The sequence below is a fragment of the Passer domesticus genome, chromosome 3 (genome assembly GCF_036417665.1).
Source record: "Passer domesticus isolate bPasDom1 chromosome 3, bPasDom1.hap1, whole genome shotgun sequence".
In the NCBI taxonomy this organism is placed as follows: Eukaryota; Metazoa; Chordata; class Aves; order Passeriformes; family Passeridae; genus Passer; species Passer domesticus.
The window spans coordinates 49,586,992-49,612,494 of record NC_087476.1 but is presented as its reverse complement, the minus strand read 5'-3'; the positions used below and the strand labels follow the sequence as shown (position 1 = coordinate 49,612,494).

The 25,503-nt window shown below is 39.4% G+C and overlaps 1 protein-coding gene and 2 long non-coding RNA genes across 5 annotated transcripts in view; 2 read left to right on the top strand and 1 right to left on the bottom strand.

Moving 5' to 3' along the window:
* Positions 1-25,503, bottom strand: part of SLC35F1 (solute carrier family 35 member F1) — a 225,747-nt gene that overhangs the window by 54,619 nt on the left and 145,625 nt on the right. The gene's annotated exons all lie outside the window — the stretch shown is intronic.
* LOC135298075 (uncharacterized) lies at positions 9,004-11,975 on the top strand. The gene is made up of 3 exons (XR_010360047.1): positions 9,004-9,131; positions 11,653-11,717; positions 11,829-11,975. It is a non-coding gene; the product is annotated as an uncharacterized LOC135298075 (long non-coding RNA).
* Positions 12,389-13,852, top strand: LOC135298074 (uncharacterized). The gene is made up of 2 exons (XR_010360046.1): positions 12,389-12,541; positions 13,718-13,852. It is a non-coding gene; the product is annotated as an uncharacterized LOC135298074 (long non-coding RNA).

Genomic DNA, 25,503 nt, shown 5'->3' with positions numbered 1-25,503 from the left:
ACTTTCCCTGACATGGCAGAATGCATCTCACTCTGTAATGCAGAGGGACATAAGCACACTGAGAAGCTGAAGTCTTCCCCCAAACCTAAGAGTTGATTATATCTTTCTGAATAAAATCTTGATTTTATCAAAATATTGATTTCTGATCTACAAAACTCCCAGTGTTAAGTTACCTCTGAGCTAATGCTGAGTGTGTCAGCTTTTGGCTCACTTTCACACAGAACTACTCCAAAACAGGCTGCTGGACAGATGATCATTGTAGATCCCTTCCAACTGTAATCCTTTCCCCTTTCCCCTTTCCCCTTTCCCCTTTCCCCTTTCCCCTTTCCTTTCCTTTCCTTTCCTTTCCTTTCCTTTCCTTTCCTTTCCTTTCCTTTCCTTTCCTTTCCTTTCCTTTCCTTTCCTTTCCTTTCCTTTCCTTTCCTTTCCTTTCCTTTCCTTTCCTTTCCTTTCCTTTCCTTTCCTTTCCTTTCCTTTCCTTTCCTTTCCTTTCCTTTCCTTTCCTTTCCTTTCCCCTACTCCTACTCCTTTACACTCTAAGCTCTGAAGTCAGGCCCTTTTTCATTGCTCATCCTCTTTTATCTACTATTAAACTACTTACAGCAATACAATGGTTTTCAGAAGAAAAAAATCCCTCATTTTCAAACTTACTAGGGTGTAAGTCAAATGATCAAATGAAAGAAATCTGTATATATAGCTCTGTATATCATTTATAAATGTGTAATTTGCACAAATAATTTATCCTTCTTGATAAACTTGGGCATCTTAATCATATTCACAAGATTAATTAAAGTCAAGTAATCATAAAAGAAATAATATTCATTGTTTAAGGCAGAGGAGTCAGTTAGAATGCATGACTTTTTTTTCTCCACCTTTCATAGACTCATTACAAAATGTTGGTCCAGCCACCTACCCAGTCTGTGACATTTTTTTCCCAGCAGACAGATATGAATAATGAATTACCTACTTGTTATTCGTGATTCTTACAAATTTCATTTCCCAAAGCATGAGATTTGACTGAGATAGTAAAAAAAAAAAAAAAGACCCAATGCAAATTTTCATTACTATTAACCATTCATAGATCAAGCAGACCCAACTGAAATTGAATATGTAGCCTTTTTTAAAAGACAGTAAGATAAGAATAAGGAAGTCAAGGAGTGTATCTTTTTCCATTCTCCATCAGTAATGTCTGAACACACTGATGCAATTTAAATCTAATCTGACAGAGAATGCAAAGATATTACTTCCTACAGATTTTATAGTTAACTGAGCAGAGGAAAGAAAACCTAACATTGCCACCACTATGTACAGGCTTGGAGGTCCAAAGCTGGGACTCTGCATCTTCTTACACACCAGCTACAAATCCCTAAGAGATCAGGGAATGCCCACTCTGGGGATCACCAAATTGCTACCTAGTAGCAGGCACTGGCATGAAATATGAGCAAGGACAATATCCAGGATATGGCACACATGAAGGAGAAGCAGGGTTTTTTACAGGCTATGAAACCTAGAGATATCTACCAAAAAAGAAACCTCTCTGCTGATGACTACCAAGAGGCCAGTACTATTAAGAGGATTACTATTAATAAGGCTCTTGGGCAACATTGAAAAAGGGATTGTTGTTTCTTGTGGTACAGACACACTTCAACCCTGAAAGTACTTTTTAGTTTTACAACAAATTAATTGATGTTTAAAGGAGCATTTCAAAGTAGAATAGGATGGGAAGATGATTATACAGAAGCAATGCTGGCAGAATTAGAACTTCATCTGGAGTCAATAATTTTAACCAAAAATATGTGAAATCCTAATAACCAGTACTATTTGATGTCATTACCCAGGGCCAAGGGGAGAACCGAAGAGAATACACTATGGCTGCCTGGCTCTAGACATATATGGCTTTACAGATGCACCATGATCAATAGAGGTATTCCAGCATTCTTCTGCGTTAGAAGTCTGCAAACAGACACTCTCCTCTTGGAGTATTTATTTGTGGTACAGCATCTAGGAGAATTATCCCCCTTCTGGAACTGTCCTGACACCACTGTTGGTGAACTGGAATAAAGTCTGCTAAACTTCCAAATTACATATTAAATATTATCTCTGGAGGAATACAGAAGCTTTGGGCACTTCTCATCACCATGGTTCTAAACCCCTCACTTTAGAACAACCACAGATTATACAAGAAGTGCCACTAATTACACATGAAGCAGAAAATGCAGGAGCTGCCACTAGTTAAAGTAGTTGTGAGGCCAGTCCAGATCCCCAAGGTGATGAGCAGCAGAGGCCCAAGGGAAGCATGCAAGACACACCAATCCATTGTGGCTCCTTCATTGTTGGCCACAGCATGAGCACCTTGTTCTATGTGTGGCAGTAATTCCAAAAGGCTTATTCAAAATGAGTAAACCCAGTTAAGCAGAGAAAATGCAGGCATGAGCATAAGAAGTATGTGAAACAGAATGGCTTCATACAACAGTGAGAGCTGGTGCATTTATTTGCCTATGTCATGATACTTCCAGAAGTCATACACACCAGAAATCTCAATGTTCCATCTGTAATGATCAAAACTACTCAAAACCCCCATTGTTTATATCCTTTGCAGCATGGCTAGTGAAGTGTCATACTAAAAGCATCAAAAACCACTGAACCATGCTAATTAATTGGCATAAAGCATCACATTGCCACCATGACAACTAGACATCTACAGGCAATTCTGCTGAGGAAACTGGCTATTCTTTATCACAAAATCCTGAATGAGTTTTCAGAATGACCTTTAAGGTTAGACATGAAGCCAGACATATTTTTAGATAACATGTTGATTGGAGCAGGTGACATTTTGTTGCATACCTGTTATGTGCCTAAATCAACAGGGTCTTGATGTGACCCTTGAAGATTTAGCAATATTAGTATCAGATAAACAAATCAGATTTATACATCCATATGTCTGCATAAAGGAGAAAGAGATGTGGGAGGTAACAGGAACCATGGAGAGCAGCTCTCCATCCCGCACTTCTTGCCTGCTGAGCTGGCAAAACCAGAGTAGAAAAACTTTACAATGGGGTCAGGACTGTAACGTTTTTCACAAGAAAAATACAAATTTTCCACAATTCAAACTCTATAAAATGACAGCTTAGTAGGTTTATGAAGTTGAAAGCTAACAGGTGCATAATCTCTAAGGGGTGCATAATTGGAGTAGTCAACTTTTGTGTATTTTTTGTCATCTTTCACAAGAGTGGTGGTCATGACCAGCATGCAAGTGCAATCGTACCCAGAAGGTATGAAGATGGTGGTGAAGGTGATGAAAGCTGATGCAATACAGTTCAGGCATTAATTTGCTCTAGCTAGAATAGTAAATGTTAATTGAATGACCAATGCGTACCAGTTTACTTTCAGTAAATTGGTTAAAGCAGCTTTGTATTGGGGATGAAAACTCACCTGGTCCTAGTCTTGCATAAAATAATGGCAGAAATACAAAGCAAAACCCAAATCTACAGACAAAAGAAGTGTATCCCTGCTTAGTGCAGTCTTGAAGTCTGAAAAATGCAAAAATGTAATCACTGTATCTGTGCTACTGAAACAGTGAAGAGTTTGAGAGTGAGACTGATAAGATGATGCACTAGCAAGCTGGAGGTCTGCAGTCCTCTAAAGTCTGACAAAAGAGTACCTGCAGTGTGATGTGCAAACAGAGATATTCCATCAGTGCTATTATAAGTGAACTATGCATCTGATAGTGCTGCTGATGACTGGAGATTGTGCTCATGCTTAAGGAATCAAAACAGTAATTAACTGAAGATAACATGCATTATCTTTCTGTGGAAGAAAGTGATAGCCAATAAAAGTATGATGGAGAAATCCAGGATCTCATAAAATACATACCATAAAGTTGTGTAGTTTGGATCCAGGTATCATACAGTAGGAGAGCTAATGCCACTATGTGCTGCTTAATCAGCGAAATACTAGTATTACATCTGGCACTTGTTATCCTACTGCAGTAAGAGAAACTCCATTAATTCATCCAGAAACTGAGCTGTGTATCTTGGAAAAGCCAAGCATGGTTTTAGGAAGAGCTGGTTATAGGGGCAGAATCTGGAGCCAGCACATAAGCTGGTACTTTCCAGAATGGTGGTTTGGTGCCCATTAGGGTCCGATCCCAGGAAAACTAGCAGTTCTGGGAGGGCAAAAAGAGATCAGTGTGGGAGGCAGCTACTGGAAGATGCAGCCAATACCCCCATTTTGGTATTCAGAATAAATGCAAGTAGATCACCATGGTATTAAGAACACTCTGAAATAATCAGCTCCTGGTGTCTGTCATCCCTGGAAATCGCAGTCACTTTCTGCTCACTCTTCTGTAATGTGTGTTACTGAATCATGCAGTGCTCAGCAGGGTGCACTGAAAATTAAACATCTCCCACTCCTCCTCACCAAGAATTCAGGAGAATGTGCATCTGAAAACACTGCTGAGAAGTATAGAAACTTGACATAGCAGCTGTGAGGAGTGATTGCGCCTCTCTTGATTCCAGCTGATTGCCACAAAGATCAAAAAATCTCCAGTAATAAAAAAGCAGTGATACAATGAAGAAATGTATAAAAACTGTTTCCTTTACCCGAATCCTGATTTATAAGAAAATTGTTGAATGTCTCACTGGCATTTATCCTGTCTTGCCCATGTTTTACAGGTATTGACCCTGTAGCCATTCCATACTAATGAAAAGTAACACCTAACTAGAAATATGTCCAATTCATTTATAGGAGAGGAAATATTAATGTGCCAGGAAGATATTCTGGCTGATAAGAGCAACATGAAATTCTATAATGTGAAACTCAGGGTTAGAATAAAAGGAACTTGCATCCTGTGCAATTAACATCCAAGCAGAAATTCATCAACTGATGAGGTAGCCAACCATTAATGTGTGAATTATGGCCAGGTATCACAAGTAAGGGATGCCCCCTTACACTTCCAGCTGGTTGCTTACACACCAACAGAACGTTTGATCTTGTCATCTATCATTTTATTCAGGAGCACATCTTTCTATGCTTGCACAGAAAGCATGCATATCTGACTCAGACAGATATTCTTTGACACCAATCCAGTTGTTCAAGAGTCATGATTTTTCTTCCTTTCTCCATTCCACAGTTGGAGCCCAGTGGCAGTTCCATCACACAACAACTGTTCAGCACGTGAAAGAAGGGAGTCAATGCACCTTCCTCGCACGAGCTGCTAATAAAATTAACAGAGCATCTGAGGGCTGCGAAGCACAGACAGAGCATTAGCTCAGTTGGTTAGAACTTGGTGCCAATAATTCCAGGGTTCTGGTTTTGATTCCTGTATGGACCATTCACTTAAAAGCTGGACTCAATAATACTTCCAGCTTGGAATATTCTGTGATTCTGTGTCTGACTTTATATTCTGTATATGAGAGTGATTCATCCAATGCTGAGAAATGCATAAGCAAAATGATTCAAGACAAGGAAACCATTCCAAATGTAGCGGTCACCTTAGCAATCCCATTTCTCAGAAAACCCATCAGCACAGGCAGAATGAAGGTATATCACACAAGATCAGGCAGCCAGAAAGGGTGTACAGGCTGTCTGACCATCTCAGAGAAAAGATGTGTCAGTGTGGAACACTCAGACTTCATCATAAAGGCCATGACAGGTAAGTATGAAATCTCATTTGTCAGCAACAGTAAAACATCTTCTGTGAGAAAAGTAGACTAATACCCTTTCAGGAAATGCAGTTAATAAAATAATTCCCATAAAACACTGGGTGGCATCTAGCATCAAGAAAAGTTCCTTGTAAAAACAATGGATGGAATATTTTCATGGAAGATATTTAAAGCTGAAAGTTCTGTAACCCATCAAAAAGCGAGAAGGTGCCATTAAACATCCCATAACTATTCCCATTCTTTGATCCTGAAATATGCATTCACTTTTTTTTTTTAAATCATGGCCCTTATTTTCTGCAGCCTTGTGCCCATGAGCATAATGTGGGTGAGGATGAGTTACACCTGCTTTGTTCAGTGTGGCAATGGCTCCACAAAGTGCACAACAGCAGGGTTGGGGTTTTCTGTGATGTGGCAGCAGCACTGGGTGTCCCCAGTTCACATCTTCTACACCGAAATGTAGAAGCCTTCCTATGTGAATGCTCAGTCCTTTCAGCCAACTTTACCACTGACAGTAAGAAAGCCATATACAGGAGATGTGAGCAGACGTTTCAGTTGAAATTTGTGCAGTGCAGCCCAGGTGAATTAGATAATTTGGATTTTTACACATTTGTGTGTTTCTAGTTGCAAACACCAGGCTGAGCTTGTATGAAACTCTGAAGAAGCAACTAATGCTTGAAGGCATAAAATTCAAGATGCCAGCCAGATGGCAAAGGAAGAGGAAGAAAATGAAGGTAGCATGTGGACATAACTGTGCTGCTTGGACACATGCCCTCATCTGTATGTTAAAATACCTTCACAATGTATGTTAAAACTATACATTCAGTACCTGCATAGGAATGGCTGCTTATCTACTTTGCTAGAGCTGATATTGGGCTTATGGAAGTAGAAACATTCCCCAAAGATCCACCACAATTCATAGGCTTGCATGAGATCCCTACCAGTCTCCCAGAAAGTACTGTTGCCAACTATAACAAGCGCACCAGCAGGAGTTCAAAAAGCCCTTTTTTTTATTCTGTTTTCCTGCACTCCATTTCTCTCTCTCTCCTTCTTAAGATTTTCATGGGAAACCACAGTCAGCCTTTCCATGGTCTGACAGAATGCATCAATTTATTATCGTGCTCTTTACTGTCTTCCAAGCATGTGTAGTAACTCTCACATATTCTCAATAATTTTGTCCTGGCTTTTGTATAGAAGATCTTTGCTACTCCTAAGTGAGCTAGAAGACAACTCCAATGGGATGATTTAGGTTGTTCATGGGGTTAATAACAATTTGGTTTGGTTTTAGGCATATAAATTAATATTTATTTTCTAGATAGGGAAAAGTAACAAGCTATTTTTAGTTCAAAAAACAGAAACCATCATCTTGTGTTGTGACAGCAAAAGACTACAGAACTCTCCTGACAACCTCTCTATTTTTTGGTCTCTTTTTATGCCTTGCTCTATTTAATGTTGCTGAAGAGGAATGCACAATATCTGGCCATAAAAAATACAACATTTCTCCTTAGGAGAAAGAATGAGCTAATATAGTTCATCCTGTATGATACATACATCATCCTTACAATTGTATCCAAGACAGATAACATCCAGGAAAAATAGCTCTAAATAAACAAAGAAACAAACAAAATCCTTCAATATGTAGGTCCAGGAAAACATATGCTTTAGCATATGTGTAGTCAAGATATTAAACTACATAGGCTCATTTACTGCCAAATTCTGAGTTTCTTAAATGCACAAGATCCATAATAACTATTCAGGTCTGCCATGATCTGTCTTATGCATCTCCTCTAAAAAATTCCCACTTCAAAATAAACTACTGCATTTTTAACTGCTTTCTTGTTTACATAATTTTCAAATAGGAAAGGCTAAAAAACATCTTCCTAGGATTCAGACTTCTGCATCAATTTCACCAGTAAAAAAAACAGTAAAATCTGCTTAGACAAAATGAACATATTTTTATGAAAACTGATTACAATTGCCAGTGACAAGAATGTGTAAACATTTTTGCATTAGAATTCTGATTTATTTGTTTTACAAGTTTCAGGTTTCATTTGGATTTTTAGTTGATTGATTTTGTATGGTTTTATTTTATTTACATAGTTTTTAATAAGAAGGTCAGGAGAAGCAATGTGGACTCATGTCCACATGAGATGGACTCATGAGTCCAATGTGATGGACTTGTGCCCTGATATTTGTAACATAAAACCTGTCAATAGAATAGTTCAAATACTTAAGTGTTTTTATCATATTAATAAATCATACAATAAATAGAGATTCTTTGATTTCAAAAACACGGTAAGATGTATCAAAATAAAATAAATAATATTGCAACTAATCGCTAGTCAGAATATACACAGACTATATCCTGAGATGTGGCTGCATGTTCTCAGTTCTTGCTTCAAACCTTCTCCCTTTCAGCATGCAGTCCTCTGTCAGAGAAGAGGGCTAAGGCAGATGGATGGCTTCACCCAGGCAGGAAGGATATAATTTGTGCACTATTCCTTATCATCTTATAGATATTCATATCTCTATCTACCTATTGCAAGCACAGTATTAGGTAGAGAATTTAGACTAAATATTGGAATGGAGTCTCTTTTGAAGGAGAGTTTGATACCAACTGGCCTTTAATAGTTCTTGCAATCAGTATTTTGTGAGCTGGAAACACACATGGAGACACTTCTAAGTGTTGGTTTGATCTGCGGTCTGAAAAACTCCAGCATTCAAATGCAAAATACTCCCCAAAATAATTACATTCTCCTTCTTTTTCCAGTTCACCTTGTATATTACTCCCCCATTTGTACCTTTTTTTTTTCCCTATACGCCCACTGCAGCTTTACCTTTACTTTTTGAAACAATTTTGCTACATTCAAATATGAGTGTATCCCACATCCACACGCCCACCTTTGTGGTTAGCCTGCAGCAAATGAAGCTTACACCTTCCACCACAGCACCATCTGATTGTTTGCTAAGTGGCATCAGCCTTGAGCCTGCTATTTCACCCTCTGTGTCAGGAGCTGGCATATCCCTTCATGGTCATGCTCACCAACTCAGCAGTTTTACCTGCCCCCAACAGAAAAGAGCTGTGCTCTTCTACAAGAGAGCAGCAAATCCCCTCTCCTCTGACAGTTTAATTGACAAGCATCTAGGACCCTTTCCAACAATTATATAAAGTTTTCCAGCCAGCAGAAATTATGTGGGCATGTCTCTGAGCAACTTGATCTAGCTGAAGATGTCTCTGATCATTGCAGGGGTGTTGGACTACATGGACAGGTCCCTTCCAACCTGGAGTGTTTGATGGTTCTGTGATTCCAAATGACTCAGCTGCTCACAATATCCTCAGCACCTGGAGCATCACAAATGCTCTGGCTACCTCTTGCCACCCCCACCTTCCTCACAAATGCTGCTGCTCTCAAAAGCCACAGAAAGCTACTAAGCCCCAGGAATCAACACACCATAAAAATTAGGATTTTGGTATGTAATTTTAAAAGCTGTTTTACTGATACATGAGTTTACATTCACCTCCTTGCAAAATACCAGGAGGTGCTTAAAGAGCAAGACAAAGGACCAGGCAATATCCCTTCCATCACAAGCCCTTGTCTGTAGCAAAGAAAACATATGCTGAGAAAAAACCTGCAAAACCAAGGAGCTGCAGTTGGGACTGGACTTGGGAAGTATCAAGGGCAAAGGAAAGTTCCTGAACAACTACAGGACTACTGAAATGTTAATCTGGCATGCCTTCAGTATTTTTATTCTTTACATTTTTATTCCAGTTAAAGATACTGGGTTTTCCTTTTCCCTTAATCACTGCTTCATACTGTAGCAAGAAAATCTGGAAACCTGGGGTTTCATGCATAAACTTACTTTAGATGGGAATGAAAAGAAGTGAAGGGTACTGCCTGTGATCTGAAAGGTGAATGGGGTGGTAATTACACAGAGAGAATTGAAGAACCACATATTAAACACCACAGTGCATTAGTACCACTACCTTCAGCTGAACCACACTATAATTTCATCACATGAGATGAATGCAAGCTTTCCTATCCAGCTATTCCTGTTTTGCAATCCTGTTTTCTTTGAGGTTGGTCTGTATATGAGGAAATCAAGCAAGGGGAAGCCCAAATTCCCAGGCTTCTGGACTAAAAAGGAAAAATTGTTTGTTATAGGGGTTATATGGGACATCCTGATTGGGACCATGCAGGTAATTCATGACTTGCCAGGTGAATTTCATCAGTCTTCTAAGTATGTGAAAAAACATATTTCAATTTCCCTTTTGCCTTTACTTGCACAACAGCTCTTCCTGTGGAAATGTGTCATTCCTGACTTTCCAGCAGTGCCTGTATAAAAAGGCCATTGAGGCCCGAAGCCTTACACCACCCAGGGTTTGAAAAGCTTTTCTGCTGTTTCTTGCCATAGGTGGAACTTCTGATGCCAGGTTGTCAGCCTAGGTATACTCTGACAGTTTGCTCTGCAAAGCCTCCTGCTCTCCCTCCATAGAGGTCCGACTGTCACCTGTCTGCTGGAGCTGCCTGGCTCCATGCCCTGCAAGACACCACTCCTGAAAACTCCCCCATCCAACACTTCCCTGATTTTATAAATGACACATCAAAAAATGCCCTATGCTCATGTTCATGTTTAATTCTCCCTCCTTAGACAAGCCAGGCAGCTCATGGGAGCTCCCACTGACATCCCCTGAGCTCTCATCTCTCATCCACTCCATGTCTCTTCAACACAAGGCAGAGGCTGAGAAAAGGAAGAAGTGTCTATCCAAATATTGCTGTGCCTCCTTTATAGTTTTACTTTCAATGTATCTGTTTGACCATCAGCCTGAGCAGCAAGGTGCAATTTAAATGAACTGTTGTCATTTATACATGAGCTGCCATTTAGCTGCTCATTAGAGGAACGCAGCTTTAAAAGATTGTGATGAGTCTGTTAGCTTCCCTTAATAACATCTTTCAAAACCAGCAGTGATATTGTTCTAAAAAAAACCCTTTTGTACTTCAAATTCCCATCAACTCTATCAGTCCTAAGAGCATTAGCCAAGGTTTGAGCAGTTCATCATCTCTATTACATTCATTTACATGCTATTGTGCTTGACACTGGATAATAAGAGCTTATTCAGCAATACTTCATTTTTTGATCTGGTAAATTTACTAGAGGCCTTATTCTTTAAATTGATTTTATTTTATGCTTATTTTTTTCCCATCACTTGCCTTCTTTTCTTGCAGTTTACGGCAGCACAGACCTCTGAATATGAAATAGTAGGGGTAACATTGATCTTCCAGTCACTATACTTCCTGCTCTGGTTCTCTTGACCAAAGATTCCCACTCCAATAACAAAAGGACCTTCTGTTTCTTTCAGACATGGTGTGAAAGCTTTTATACATAGGCACCATTTACTGGATGACAGACATCAATCATACTTCTAGTGTTGGGTCTATTGCTACCAAACACAGAAAACTGGCAGGGGGACCAGAAAAGATCATGTTTTCCCACTGAAATTCACACCCATGTATGGTCCAATTTAGCAGCATGAACTTGCCACGACACATGGGTCCCCTCTGAAAAATGTTCATCTGAACCCTTGGAAATGTTTGTGATCTGCTTGTTGTTTAGCAGCTGCCTGCACTGTGGCCATAACCAGCCTTTGGGGGTACTACAGGCAATTGTTTTGGCTCTGTAAATTAATTTGGTAGAAAAGGACATTGGTTTAGGCATATGGCTGATATTCTCTTCTCCTCTCAAGATAAATAACGCAGTAACTGTGCAAAAGGCAGTTAACAGCTTCCCTTTGGGTTTTATGGAAAACAAACTTATTTCCACATCACCATAATTATGGTAAAACCCTTCCATAAAATGCACACCAGTGTATTTAATTAAAACAGGTCATCTGTCTAGCTAAACTTGCAAAATTCAAGTGCTACCTTCTAGAGAATAAATATATACAGAAACACTGAGCCTGGGTAGGAGCAGTAATTATTTTTTCTGCCATTAGTCTGCAGTGCCGTGTATGTGACTAAGACGTGGCTTTTGAAGCACCTTCATCTTCTTTCCCTAGAGGTATGTTTGAAGGAAATGGGAGTGATCCCACACTCATTACATGCTAGAATATGAGACTGAATGGGGAAGAAAATTACCTGGTCTTTATGATTACCTCCTCTTTACATTTAGATTACTTCACATTTGGAACAGTCCTGCTACAGAAAATGAAGGCAAGTGGATTGCATCTGCTAGGTCAAGCTTCCCATCCCCCATCCCTGAAAATCAGCAACCCAAATGTCACTTGTCTGTGTTGGTTCTCACAGAAGGCAAACCGTATGTTACATTCCCAGTGTCCGTACACTCCTGCTGCTCCTAAATAGCCGACTGCCCCCAACGGCTGTTGGCCAGACTTTGGTTCTCGTCCAGCACTGAAAGGCAGAGAGGGTAGGAGATGTCCTGCTGCTACTGTCCTTTCATTTAGAAAATGGAGAGGCTGTCTGGCTGCCAACTTGTCAGCGCAAATAAGTCCCCTCTGCAGACTTTATCAGATGAATCCCAATGTGAAAACTTTTTACATATGAATAGCTTTGCAAGGAAGGCTCCACTCTTCAGAACAAATAAGGAAAAGAACAACATAAAGGAAGTGAAAAAGTAAAGAACCTGTGCTGAAAGGTCACTTCAAAGGAACAAAAGTCCACATGGCTTCTTTCTCCTGTTCCCTTTCTTTTTTTTTTTTTGGCTCTCCAGCCTCTGCATGCTGCTCCCCTAACTGCAGCACCTTAGTCACCACAAACCTCATCAGTGTACAATTAATTACTCCTGTTAATCAAAGTGGAAAGACTGAAGGAATTACAGTGCCCAGCGGATCAGTAATGACCCGAAGCCCACCAAGAGCCCGCTAGGTGAGCAAAGACAAGAAGAGCTCATAGCTATCCAATTTTCAGCAGCTTAGGCAGAATGGCCAACTGAAAGAAGTATCAGTCTGTAAAAGACAAACACTTGTCGTGGAAAATCACCAGCACTGCAAATGGTAGCCAGAACTGTGGTTATATTAAATCAATATTGTCAGTTACATTATTAAATATTAATCTAAGATATTAAAAAAGGGAGCATTCCTCTGCCTCTGCCAGAGACAGCTTGTGTAATCACATGCAAATCACTTCATTTCAGTTCCTCTCAAATTCCCATCTGTAAAACAGATAATAATATTTTCAAGCACTTTAAGCAAGCTCGTCTCTCTGGGCAGGCTCCCTGGCCACCTCTCATAATGCACATCCACATCCTCACAGAGACAGGCACCTCCAGAAGCCACTGTCATGCTACAGAAGAGACATGGCACTGAAACTCCAGGGTCTCACCAGCTCTTGCTGCTTGCAAAGGGGGAAGAGCTTGGGCTAAAAGAGCAAAAGGATAGATTGGAGTGCTTTAGGTAAATTTTTTGTCTTGAAATCAGCTGACTCTGAAAAGCAGTGTCCTCAGCCACTGAAAACAGCTGCTGAGACAGACACTGAAGTGTTATTAGCTCTCTTGGAAGATTCACAGTGCTAAGGGAATGCAATGCAAGAATGGGTGACAGTGACACAGAGTTGTCAAAAAAACCACCAAACCTATGCAGGAGCACACTTATTTCTGTCACAGAAAAAGGAGTGTCAAGGACAGGAAAGAGGCACCAGATATCACATTTAGAGGTTCCCTGCTCCTTGCTAGAGTATGTTGCACAGGACTGCATCTAGATGGCTCTTGAGTGATATTCTGACCTAACAACAGGTATACATGAGAGAACATAGACAACAAGTGCAAGTAAACCACAAAAATGCCATCTCAGCACATACACACTATTTCTGCCAACAGTATTTTAGCACCCCAGAACGCTGCTGAAGCCTAAACTCATTAAAGTTAAGCACTTGCCTAAATCATCTGCTGAATTGAGATGAGCTGATGAAATGTGATTCCAGAATATAATAATTGAAGGACAAGGAAATTTTGAGCCTAGACAGTCATGAAGAAATCATGTTCTTTATGCTCTTGAGAAACTCCTGTACTTGAGAAACTCCAATACTTATTTCTGTCTTCCTAAGAATGAGCTGGGGATGGAAAGCCAGGTGAAGAGACAGTGACTCAGCAGAAGGACAGTGGGCGAGGTGGTGCCCAGGTGTGACTGCACATGACCCAGGCAGAGTCAAGCTTGGATATCAATGCAAGTTAAAGAATAACTTTACAATAATGCCTGTTTGTGGTGATAATTACAGTTCTCTAGGACAGGAGTCTGTGTTTTCCAAGATTTTGTGATTTTATGGTGGATTCTTAGCCAAATATTAATAATTTGTAAAGAAAGAAAACATGAGGGAAAAGGGGCAGTAGTGTTACTGCTACTTTCTTTACTATGGCTGATCTTGTTCATTAAAATAAACTTGAAGCTGAACAGAAACAAGCAAGCTAATGTCTGTAATACAGTAATTGTCAGCATGGCATGTACTTCATAAATCTGCATGTGAGAGATCTAAATCATAAAAGACAGATTAGTTTTCATTACTTCTCTCCTAACATGACAATCTGAATGGCCATTTCAATTTCAGTTATTTTCTAACGAGTTTGCCATAGGCATTGCACAGAATTTATGTCACTTCTTTAAGCCAAGACTCTCACAAACACAGATGTCAAGGTCTGTGTATGTTACTACGTCTCATCTGAAGGCCAGGACCAGTAAGAATAAAGCTTTCAGAAACAACTATTTACATGGGGTGCTAAAGCACTCAAAAATAAAGAGATGCATAGTTGCAGGTCAGTGAAAGAAAATTTTGGCCACTAATACAATTAGTTGAACAAAAAGTTCAAGATCTGAACTTCAACTGGAAAGTCTCAGCTATTAATGATTCCACATCAGAGCGGGTCAGACTGTTCCCAGTCTCTCTCAGGGGGAGAATGGATTTCTGTTCTTTGGGGATCCTCTGTAAATAACATGCGGGAGGTGCAGGACTCATCTCCCACCCTGGGGCAAGACAGCAGGAATGAGAAGGGCTGTGGGATGCCTACACTGCTTTGAAGCTATGGATATGCTATTTCAAGCCATGGTGTAGACTAACTGGGAAAACGCTTGTGCCACTGTCTTCATAGGTAGGTTGTGTCATAAGGATACATCACCCTCCAGCAAAGAGCAGTCAGCTGGTGCTGTCCAAACTCAGCTGCTTACATGGCTCTGCTCCCCTGCTGCCACTCTGGCTGAGGTGAGACTCTCACCACTTCTGGGACACAACAGCAGGAAAGGAGAAGACATCTATTTTCTTTTGAGAGGGATTGGCTGGAGAACTAGAGAGGAAGAGAGTAGGGAGCACCAGCTTCATATCCAGACACCAGCTAGCAGCCAGCCAGATTCTGCTCTGGTTTTGTGGGTGGACCTCCCCACGGCTGCTCCACCTGAACTACTTTCCCTGACCATTTGGCTGATCCCAGCATCGCTTCCCAGGCTTGCTGCCCATCACTGAGGCCCAGAGGGCTGTGATGGGAAAGCACCAGCCTAAAGGGCTTGTATTGAATTGAATGGAATTACAATGGAGGTTCCACAGGTAAGGAATGTGGCACCAGTCTTATTTCTACCATTTACTGTATTTTTTTTTCAGTTTGTCTTTGTCCTACCTGTAACTGTAACTATTAAGATAGACCTACAAATGCTGGCCCAGACTTTCAGTGAGCCCTTTAAGACCTAAAGGATTATTCCAATGTAATAAAATCCTCCTTTCTCTGTAGAAAATGACAACCTTCTGCCTGCTCACCTGACAGTGGCACCACAAGCCACTGTAATCGAAGTCCAGAAGCAAGCCTGACTGAGAGATTGGCGGTGTTTTTTGCTCTCTATCAAAACAAACAACAGAACCAGAGACAGATTTTGTTGCTAAGAACAAATGTAATTTACCCACAGGTTCTTTTGTTCTGTTCAGTGCTATGTTTCCTAGACCCATATTAAATTGTTCAACAGACTTCTGACTTTGAGTGGTATCTAGCAGGTAACTGCTGCCTAGACCAAACTTCTCCCCAGCTCATAATGACAGCTTATAATTGGTTCTAGTACTCAAAATCAGGTAAATTTCTGAAATTAGGGAAAACAATGTTCTGCATTGAAATTAAGTGGTGTGATCCAGCAACTATTGTGTAGTTTTTCCTTCCACCACCTCTGTGTTATCCCCAATCTGGAATGCTGTGAAAGGCAATAGCCAAACTGGTCTCCTATGGGACTGCAGTCTTTAATTGGGAATGGGACCGATTTCCCTCATGGCTGTTGTCAGAGGAGGGAAAGCCCCAATTCAACTCTTGCTTTTCGCCAAGGGAGCGAAAAAAAGAAGGGAGCAAGGGTAAACAATAGCTTCAATCAGCCACACACACATGAAACAAAGGGAATTTTTTTTTGCTGCACAGCCAGAAGAGGAGGGGTCTGACTGGCATTCAGACTTTGCAGCATCTCACTGTGGGAGAGAGGTCTTCTGCAGTCATTACTCTCCTATGGTGCTTGTTATTGACAGCGCTTTCAGCTGACTCTGGCAGAGAATAAAAGTATCCCTCTCAATAATATCATTCACTTTCCCTGCTTGCTGTTCCCCCTCTCTGTGCCTCTTCCAGAGCACATGTGCAGCTGACACTGAGTGAACACGGTGACCTCCTCTGAATATGCATAAATGCTAAGGATTGTCTGATTATTTTTCTCTGCTGCCATGGCTGGCTGAAGCAATAGCCTGGCCAGCATTTTGCTGATGAAAGAATGCACCAGTTTGCAACTGTTAGCCCACAGATGGCCAACTCATAAGTCTGGCATCCAGGCTCGTATTTAGTCTCATAAGCAATTTAGAAAGCATAGAGTTAAAACTGATGAGACATTGATGGTCAAATAATGTGCATCTACTTTTATTTTCTTGAAACAGTTGAGAGATACATCAATGTGCTGAGCATGGACTAGATAGCAGGGAGAAGAAAATTAATGTTACCACATTTTTTTTAGAATTTAGCTCTGTAGTGCTAGCAGTCAGAGTGTGCATGACTGAAAGTATATTGGATGTAAATGCAGATTAAAAAACAGGCTTTATTCCCACTGGAGCTATGTAGATCCAACACTGCTGAACTTCTGCAGGTTATACACATGAAAAGGCAGATTCACCATCTCCATTCCTTTAAAATCAAAGTGGGGGTGTCCTTGCAATGATAAGAGTACACACAATTAATTTTGCTCTTGATAGTTGAGCACAATGTTCTTTAGTTGCTTTCTGCTTTTTAGCACTTCAGATTATTATCTGAAAGCATTTTCTTTGCCCATGAAAAGTTAAAGGCTCACTTTTTAATTTTAATAGAAAAGTATTATTATATTATTTACACTTTAAGACCAGAATATCTAAAACAAACATAAAACTGATTAAAATACCAGAAGAAACAGTATTGAGGTCTGCTGAGGCTTATTTGCTCTTCTGATAGTCATTGTCACGAGGAAGACAAAGAAAATGAACAGTGCCATTGTCTGATGAGTGCATCTACACTGGATTTGCTTCAAGGACTTTACAGCACAAAAGTAAGGGTTCAATTAATCACAGACAAAATTTTAAGAAATCAATAAGCCAGTGAAGCATTTGCAGATGCCACTGTATATTCATTACTCATGGTTTGCCTCCCTTGTAGGATAAAGTCATTCTTAAGTCATCTTTATATTGCCCTCCTCCCATTTTTATCAGTGAAACTTGAACAGTTCTTATATTCCTTTAATATATATTTGTGCTTATATTCCTACTAGTAGGGTCACACAACCTATTTGCCACTGACTCCTTGGCTGTTCCAGCTGGAATAATACTTCCAAATGACTGCAACCACCAGGGCCGCCAACAAAGAGACCTCTTTACTAAAACTAACAAAATTCCCTTTACAATATCTTTCAACCATCCAGTTATTCCCCATCCCTTAAACCATTCATCCAACCCCCCTGTTAATTTCTTAATGGTATCCTGTAGTTGTTTGAGTGTCCTGTGAATGGGTGCAGAATGGTCAGAAAGGTTCATACAACACATTCCTTCAAACTCCTCACTCTTCACCCTTCTTGGGCCTGTGATTCCTGTCACAGTTTACAGGTCTCCTGTAAACCCCACCAAACACCCAATTCTCATCTGATACAAACTGTCGTAGCTAAATTAGAGTAACTGTTGATTTATACTATGTAATTCATATCTTAAGTCCTTAAATCCCGAACACAACTCTTGTAAGCAGCCAGAGTAATAATAAAATTTTCCTTGCAAAAGCTTGAAAATAATCTAGGTTTCCATTGTAGGTTGCTTGTCATTACTGTTGATTAAGGTCTTGGAGCTTTCGTAAAAGGAAGGTGGTTTAACAGAGTCAAACACAAAGATATCATGGCAGGGATGAAGGATCAGAAATCATCTCTGGTGGTCAGTATTACTGCTAATAACTGCCATGTCTTAAGCAAATCAAAACAGTTAGGTGCCCAGTAAGAGAAAGCAGATGAAGCAGACAGCAGGAGAATGTGAGGAAAAGAGGCAAAAAAAGAGCATTTATAAGGACTTGTGTCAGGAAACAGACGTAAGGAATTTGTCAGCACTGAGGTTTTTAGTGAGCTCTCTGCAAACTTACTATTATACCACAGCTAGTTAGATAAAGTGAAAAAAACACAGCTGAAAAACCCCACCAGTTTATTTGTTCTACTAACAGCACAGTGAAAGAAGATTCACTGGCACAGCTTTGTTGTCCAGAAAGAAGTGAGCATCTGACATTCTGCTGTGACCCCGAGAGACATTTGTCCTCTTAGAGTCTGCACTGCAAGGTCCAGATAAGATGCCTGAAGTGTTAGCCATGAAAGAAAGAAAGAAAGATTGAAAATCTGGGGAGCTTGGAAAGAAAGAAAAAGCAACCCTCTAATAAAACTAAATTAAAAGTAACAGTCAAAATCTGGTAGGAGTGTTCATTACCAAGGCTAAAATTTATTGAAAACTTTAATAAATAATTAGCATGTAATCTTCTTTAACTGTTAAGCTGCCTTAAAAATTTATGTGACATAGCAGCCATGTAGCAATTCCTCTGTTTTGTGGAAAATACAGACAAAAAGTGTTACTGACAAGTTCTGTAAATAATCCTTGAGTAGTGGTAAGAAATTAAATAAGTCATGCTTTATTCCACTATTAGATATGTAATCCAAGGGCATGAGACGTCACATCATTCATGGCTGCATAGTATGTGACTTGAAAGAACCTACACCCAGTTTATTTTGATGGAAACACTATATATTGCAATTCACATATAAACCCAGTTTCATTTCGGAATATATTGAAAGGGTAATCTTGGACTTTTAGAGAATGAAACAGTGTGAAACATTTGAAAAAAATAACAAGTTCCTAAAACCTTTCACTGCTGCTGATCAATATTTTCTTTGTAAAACAAAGCCATCCCTTAATTTTACTTACAGTATCTGATATTTTCTTCAACATTCAGTTTTTGGCATAAATTAACTTTACTTTTATTGGAACCTCCATCAAAACCTGAACCCAAGAATTCACATCATACATCAATATTTGAAAATGTGCCTTATGTGTACCATGAAAGTTAAAACTGATCATGAGTGAAAAGGTATCCTTTTTCTTATTTGTATCTTCTTCTTAGAATTGTTTTATATTTTTTACTTGATTTTTTTTAAAGATCAGTTTCACAGTATTTGTGGACTTCAGGATGAAAAATCTGGTACCATAAACACAACAGAAATACAAATCCTGTTTCCTCAAGCTATAAATGATGAACCAAACATGAAATTTGTAAGATAAACAAAAATAAGCATTGCTTTCCTAGAAATCATGTCATTTGGGAACACTGAGAATTACCACTAACATATTAACAAACTTTCTGCACAAAAAGAATATTTTCAGGGGAAATAAACTCTGTTCCAACCAAAATACCTTTGAACTCAGGTGAAGCTAAATTTCAGAGTTTGTTTTTCAATTTATATTTTAATTAAAGAACTCAACAAAATAGAAAAAAATTCAAAACAATTTATATTTTTAGTAATAACATTTGAAAAGTAACCTAGCAAACAATACAAATCAACCAGATCTATAAAATACATCTTCTCCTATGGAACTGCAAAGGCAATTTTTGGGTTTCATCAGAGGAAGATGAAGGAGCTGTTATTTAACACAACACCTGCTTATATCTTGAAGTGCAATTTTTCATTTGAATTGTTTCTAGTAACAGCTGATTGTATTCAAGCACACAGCAGTAAATTAAACAGGTGAAAAGAAGCAACTGAGCCTTCAAAAATCAGTATGTGCAAATTGTTCTTTTAATTAGTGTTAACTGAAGACAAAAAGAAAAAGGTTGGCTGAGGTTGATTTTTAAATCAAGGGTCAAGTCTAGCTATTGCCAGGTGATAAAACAATCCTTATAGGATAACTGTTATTACTTCCATGGTGAACATATCTAAGCCAAAACTCGGAGTGATCTCTGTGGACAGAGCAACTGCAGAAAACTGGTGTTAGTAGTAGCTTTTAATGAGACTGGTAAAAATCCCAAACAAACAAATGTAATGTTTTTTTGTTTTTCTTTCATTTCCCAAAAGGGACAGTTTTCTCTGCTGAAACAGGTGATTAATGGACTCCCTCTAGAAGGCAAAGGATGCATTTTGACAAACCTGGCCTGGTCCCAGGCTTGGGCTGTCTTCCCTCTTCCACACAGCTGGATACTGCTTACACATGTATCAGATAGAAGATGAATCTTCTTCTTGATAAGAATAACCTTAGCTGATCCCAGACTTCATGTGGGAATAAAAGTGCAAGAAAAAGGAAAGATAGAGCAATACTGAATCTGACACGGGACAGATAATGTTGGAAGGAAGGCATCTTTCTGTCCTCTTATGCTGGGAAGCGGTAGGCACAGCTAGAAAGTTCTGGAAATCTCCTTCAATGTGGAATTCTGGATTCAAACACCTACTGCCTTAAACCCTCTTACTGAACACTATTTTGCCTCATTGGTGTTATGTGTTTTATAGCTCAGGATGTGAAGGACTATATTGTGCATGATTGTCTTACATAATTACATTCTATAAATCTGCACTGCACTAACACAGAAGTCAAATGGTTTCACAGCATTATTTGAATAGGCCTCTTTGTATTTCAGACATACTTGCATTCCCTGTCTGTTAGATTACGACATAATAATCTATTTTTAATAGAGTAGTTCCAGTTTTTTGGTCAAAAAAGCACTTTTAACATCCATTATATAAATAGCACTTTAAAAACAAATTTAGTATTTATCTATTGGTAGGCAACATTTCTTAGATGCCTATGTTCTAAATTTTAAATGAGGATAGCAATTTTTATTGCTTTCATCTCAAAGCGCTTTAACTGATGGGACAGCTGTGAATGGAAACCTATCCATGGAACCGTATGTTGAGCCAAGTATGTCCAACAATCCACTACACAGATGAACAGAAAATGCTTCTTCTCTGTCCTCATAAAAATTTCATTGTATATTAATCAGCTATTCTACAACCACCAAAAAGAAGCTGCCAAACTGCAAACCCCTAATAATCCTCAAGGGAAGTTTCAGAATATTCTTTGCAATGCAAATATGGATGAACCATAAGTCAGGAGTACCTGTCTTTTGGAGTCTGTCCCTTCTTGAATGTAGCTTTATAACACATGGTTCAATTACAGCATTCATTCTTGCTTTCACAGAATACCTGTTTGAGAAACTTGGCCAGTTTAAATAAGGATTTTGTCCTGGAAAACTTCAATGGGCTGCTGTATTTTGCTCTTTGTTTAATTTCCTCTCCTACATTACTTCTAATCTCTCATCTTAGAGTGCAACTGCATCACAAAAGAACCTCATGGGCAGAAGTGACTGTCTCAACCACAATTTGTTGACTTTTGTATTGGAGCACACCAGGAAACCACTCATGATGTTCTTAAAAGCAATTAGGGTATTGGTTATATTGGGAGGCCCTCAGGGTTTACAAGCTCTCTTAGCATGAGACCAATTTATGGATGCTTAAGTTGTAATGAAGCAGAAAAAGTATAGAAAAATAAACAATTTAAAAATATTTAAGTCTCTGGAGCATGCTTCTGACATATTTTCCAAGTAGCAGAGTATTCTGTGATTTAATAATAGGCTTTTTTCTTGAGAAACACTAAAAACTTCTTTAAAATTAAACAGTAGCATGTAAAAGCTGGAAAGGCAGGATAATATTAAGAGAAAACAGCAAGGGACTTGACCCTTCATCTAGCACAGAAGCAATAATCCATAAGAGCTAAGAAACTCTAGGTAATAAAGACGAAGTCCAAAATCTGATCTTTAGCGAAACTGTCAAACAAAATCTCATTAGATCCACAAGCACTGCAAGTTCTTGAATAGTAGACATGATGCTATAATTTCAAGCATTTCAAAAATGTGATGAAGTCAAAAGTTCAACTTTTCCTTACAAATTCTGCTGTGATAATTCTGATTATGGTGCTCAGAAGAATAGCTCTTTTGTGGACAAATACTTTTTTTTTACAAGAGTAGCAAATCATGAAGACATGATGCTTTTAAGAAACATCCATTAGTAGTTTCATGACTGGGGAGTTCTAAAAGACCCTCAAAAAGGGAAGATATCAGGCATAAGTGTTGAGAAAGCATTTATGTAACTAAGCTGTAACCTTGGAGTCAGAAATCTAAAAGGTAGCAACTATGTTCTTTGATATTAATGTTTATCACAGCTTTGTGCAAAATTCTGCAAAGGTGGCACAATAAGTATAACAGAAATTGAATTCTCACACAGATATGATTTTGTTTGGAGTCTTTTTCTGGAAGATATAGAAGCAGTCCTGAGGGGACTATGATGAAAACTGCTAAAAAGATGACCAAAGACAAGAGCCAACTGCTGGGGCAGTGCTGTCACCTGAGCAGGGGTTGCTGTCAGGGTTGAAACAACAGGCTGGGTCATTCCCTGCCTCTCACCTTCTACTTTGTTTAAAACACGCTTTTAAATTCCTTTTGAATCGAGTGATCAGTACTGACATCTTTTTCCTCCCCAGTGCATTTAGATTATTAATGTGGGAAGAATGCCCAAGACTGATACACAGTCATTCTAGGCCACTTAATTAAATTTCATTTTATTCTGGTTGGATGATGAGTATTGACCAATTTGCTTGCAGTTAGCTCCTGGCCTATTTAATTCCTTTCAAAGTCCTGCTCACCAGCACAGTGAATCTCCTTCTGGCTATTAACACTACAAGGAAATATCCCATTTTGATTTTGTGAGCACTCTATTCTCACCAGAGTGAAACTGCAGAATTGATGTTGTACCAGCTGACTTGCACTAGAGGTCCAGAAACAGCAGAACTATCATCAGATGGTGGTATAGGCCTACTGGGAGGGAAGCTGGAGATGTGGAGTGATGCACAACAGGAAGAGCCATCCGGTCTCCTTTACAGGGCACAGAACAAACCTAGCAGCAAGTTGCAAAGCCAAATGGACTATGCTTTATATTCAAGAAGGTGCTATCAATTAAAAGTTGCATCTCTCTTCTCCAAAATATTGCCCTATTTATAGACTAATATTAATAATTCTACAAACCAGCACAAACCACAAGACAAGAAGAAGCTCGTTTGAATAATCTACTATTGAGAACACCGTAAGACATCTCTGATTTGCTGAAATGGTCCCCAAACTCTTTGAATACAGTTCTTTCTTCCTATTTATTGCCTACTTTGCAGCTAGCACAGCAGTCAGCAGAGTCAGATTACTGAAAAGAACAAAAGTTTTACAATCTTATTTTGCACTAGAGGACCCTCTAAAGAGAGCATGGAAAGAAGTACCCACAGGAGAGGAAAAGCTGTAGGATCCCCTCCTTTTGTTCACAAAGAGGACTCACTAGAGAGACTAAAATGCTTGCATTTATACAGTGCCCTTAAGTGTAATTACTTCTTACCATTTATGTGATTACAGGCTGTGTTCATAGCAATAAAATAAGGCTAAGCTTGGGTAGTACTAATAGCCCAACTAATTACACTGCTATAAAAGGTTTATGGGTGGTATAAATTTCAATATTATTACTACCATGGCATGACATTCGCAGGCTTTGTCTAAAGCAAGGTGTTGGAAAGCCAATCTCCATGTGCTCTACTTTTACTCTAATTCATAAGCAATTAGTGAAGACATCAGGATACAGGACCATTCCCACCTGGCTGTAAGACCAACTTAAGTCATGTCTAATCCCACAACTACAGTAGAAAAGCATTATTACTATGGATTCCTGTTTAGAGATGGAAAAGATCAAAAGGGGGTTTTTTTCTCATTTCCATGGTCATTTAAAATGCCATCAGTGCTCCTTTAGCTGTGCCCAACCTTGTCAAACATCAAGAGCAATCTGCCATATTCAACTGGAAAATTAAAAACTCTCTCATCTTATACTTTGTGAATTTGCTCTTATTAAGAAAGATCCATGACCCTGCTTTTATCTACACTCAGAAATGGCAGAAGACCTATTTAGGAAGGATACACACCACCTTTAATGATATTGCTTTGTAGAATACTTCACAGGTTCTAAGTCATATTACAGATAAATTCAAAAGTGTCAAAATGATGATATTTGGTGTTAGAAAATAAAGAAACCTTCCCAGTGATTTCAACTCCTTGAGTAAAAATAGGCAGTTGAAGGCAGAAAATGTATCATGGAACCCCAAATTTCTATAGGGTACAAGAAAGAAGACCCTGAACTCGTTCTACACTGTTCTACCTCCTGTAGAGAGGAGACCTGCCAAAAGTGGATCACTGCTGTTTCACCAGTAGGGGAAGGAATCTTCTAACAAGACAGCTAGAGTAGCCAGAGGGGCACTTGAACCAAGTAGGAGGTGTGAAAAGGAAACACAGGAAAGCTTCTCGATCAGGTAGCTTTTCTTGCATATCACCACATAAATTGAGCTTTCTAATATGATGGACTTAACTAGGCAACTGGGAATAGCAGGGAAGGAGGAGCTGCTCACTTACTGGAGCCAGAAGACAAAAGGCAGTCTGCCAAAGCCAGACAAAAAAATATTGACAGTGATCATCCAGAGTCAGGAAATGAGGATTCACTGTTACTGGAAGGAACACACTGCCACATACTGCTGCTGAGTGGGAGGGTGAGATGGCAGAGTCATTACAACTGGTTTCAGAATGAACAACTGGGGCCATTGCTGGGGCATCAGGCCACCAAGACTGAAAAGGAGCTTACAAATTGGATTGGAAATGCATGTCACCCAGCAGATACCTGTACCTACCTTACCCTTTGCAAGACTAAAGCTGCAAGACCTGCAGGATATTCTGAGACTGGAATCCAGATGCAGTGCCTTGTGACCCACAGTGGGCACATAGATAAACACAACTGCTTTGTACATTCCTAAGAGCTCATTCTACAAGATAACTGTCAAAAGTGGCAGACAGCATCTTGTCCACCTTCACTAGCTGTACCTGCTGCCAGCAGATTTTCTTCCTTTTAGAAGCAGAGGGAGCAGGCAGCCATCTCAAAAACTCTTCAGCAGGCTGTTTGCTTTTGGTGGCATGGGACACTTCTGCACTCAGTGAAGGCTCCTCTGCACTCTATTATCCTTCTAAAAGCTTGGATCAGTGCACAAACTGCAAGCATTGGGCATAACATCAGTGTCACTGTTCAATCTTTTCACTCATTTGCCATTATTTTACCTTCCTCTGGCCAAAAGAGCACAGGCATGTGTAGTCTCCTTTTCAGAGTGCCAACTACCAAACCTATCAATCAGGCAGGCACCCTTCCCACTACAGTCAACCACAAACACTCAAAAATTTCTTCAAATGAAATATCTCATTTGAAATATGAGAGAGAGCTTACAGAATCTCATTA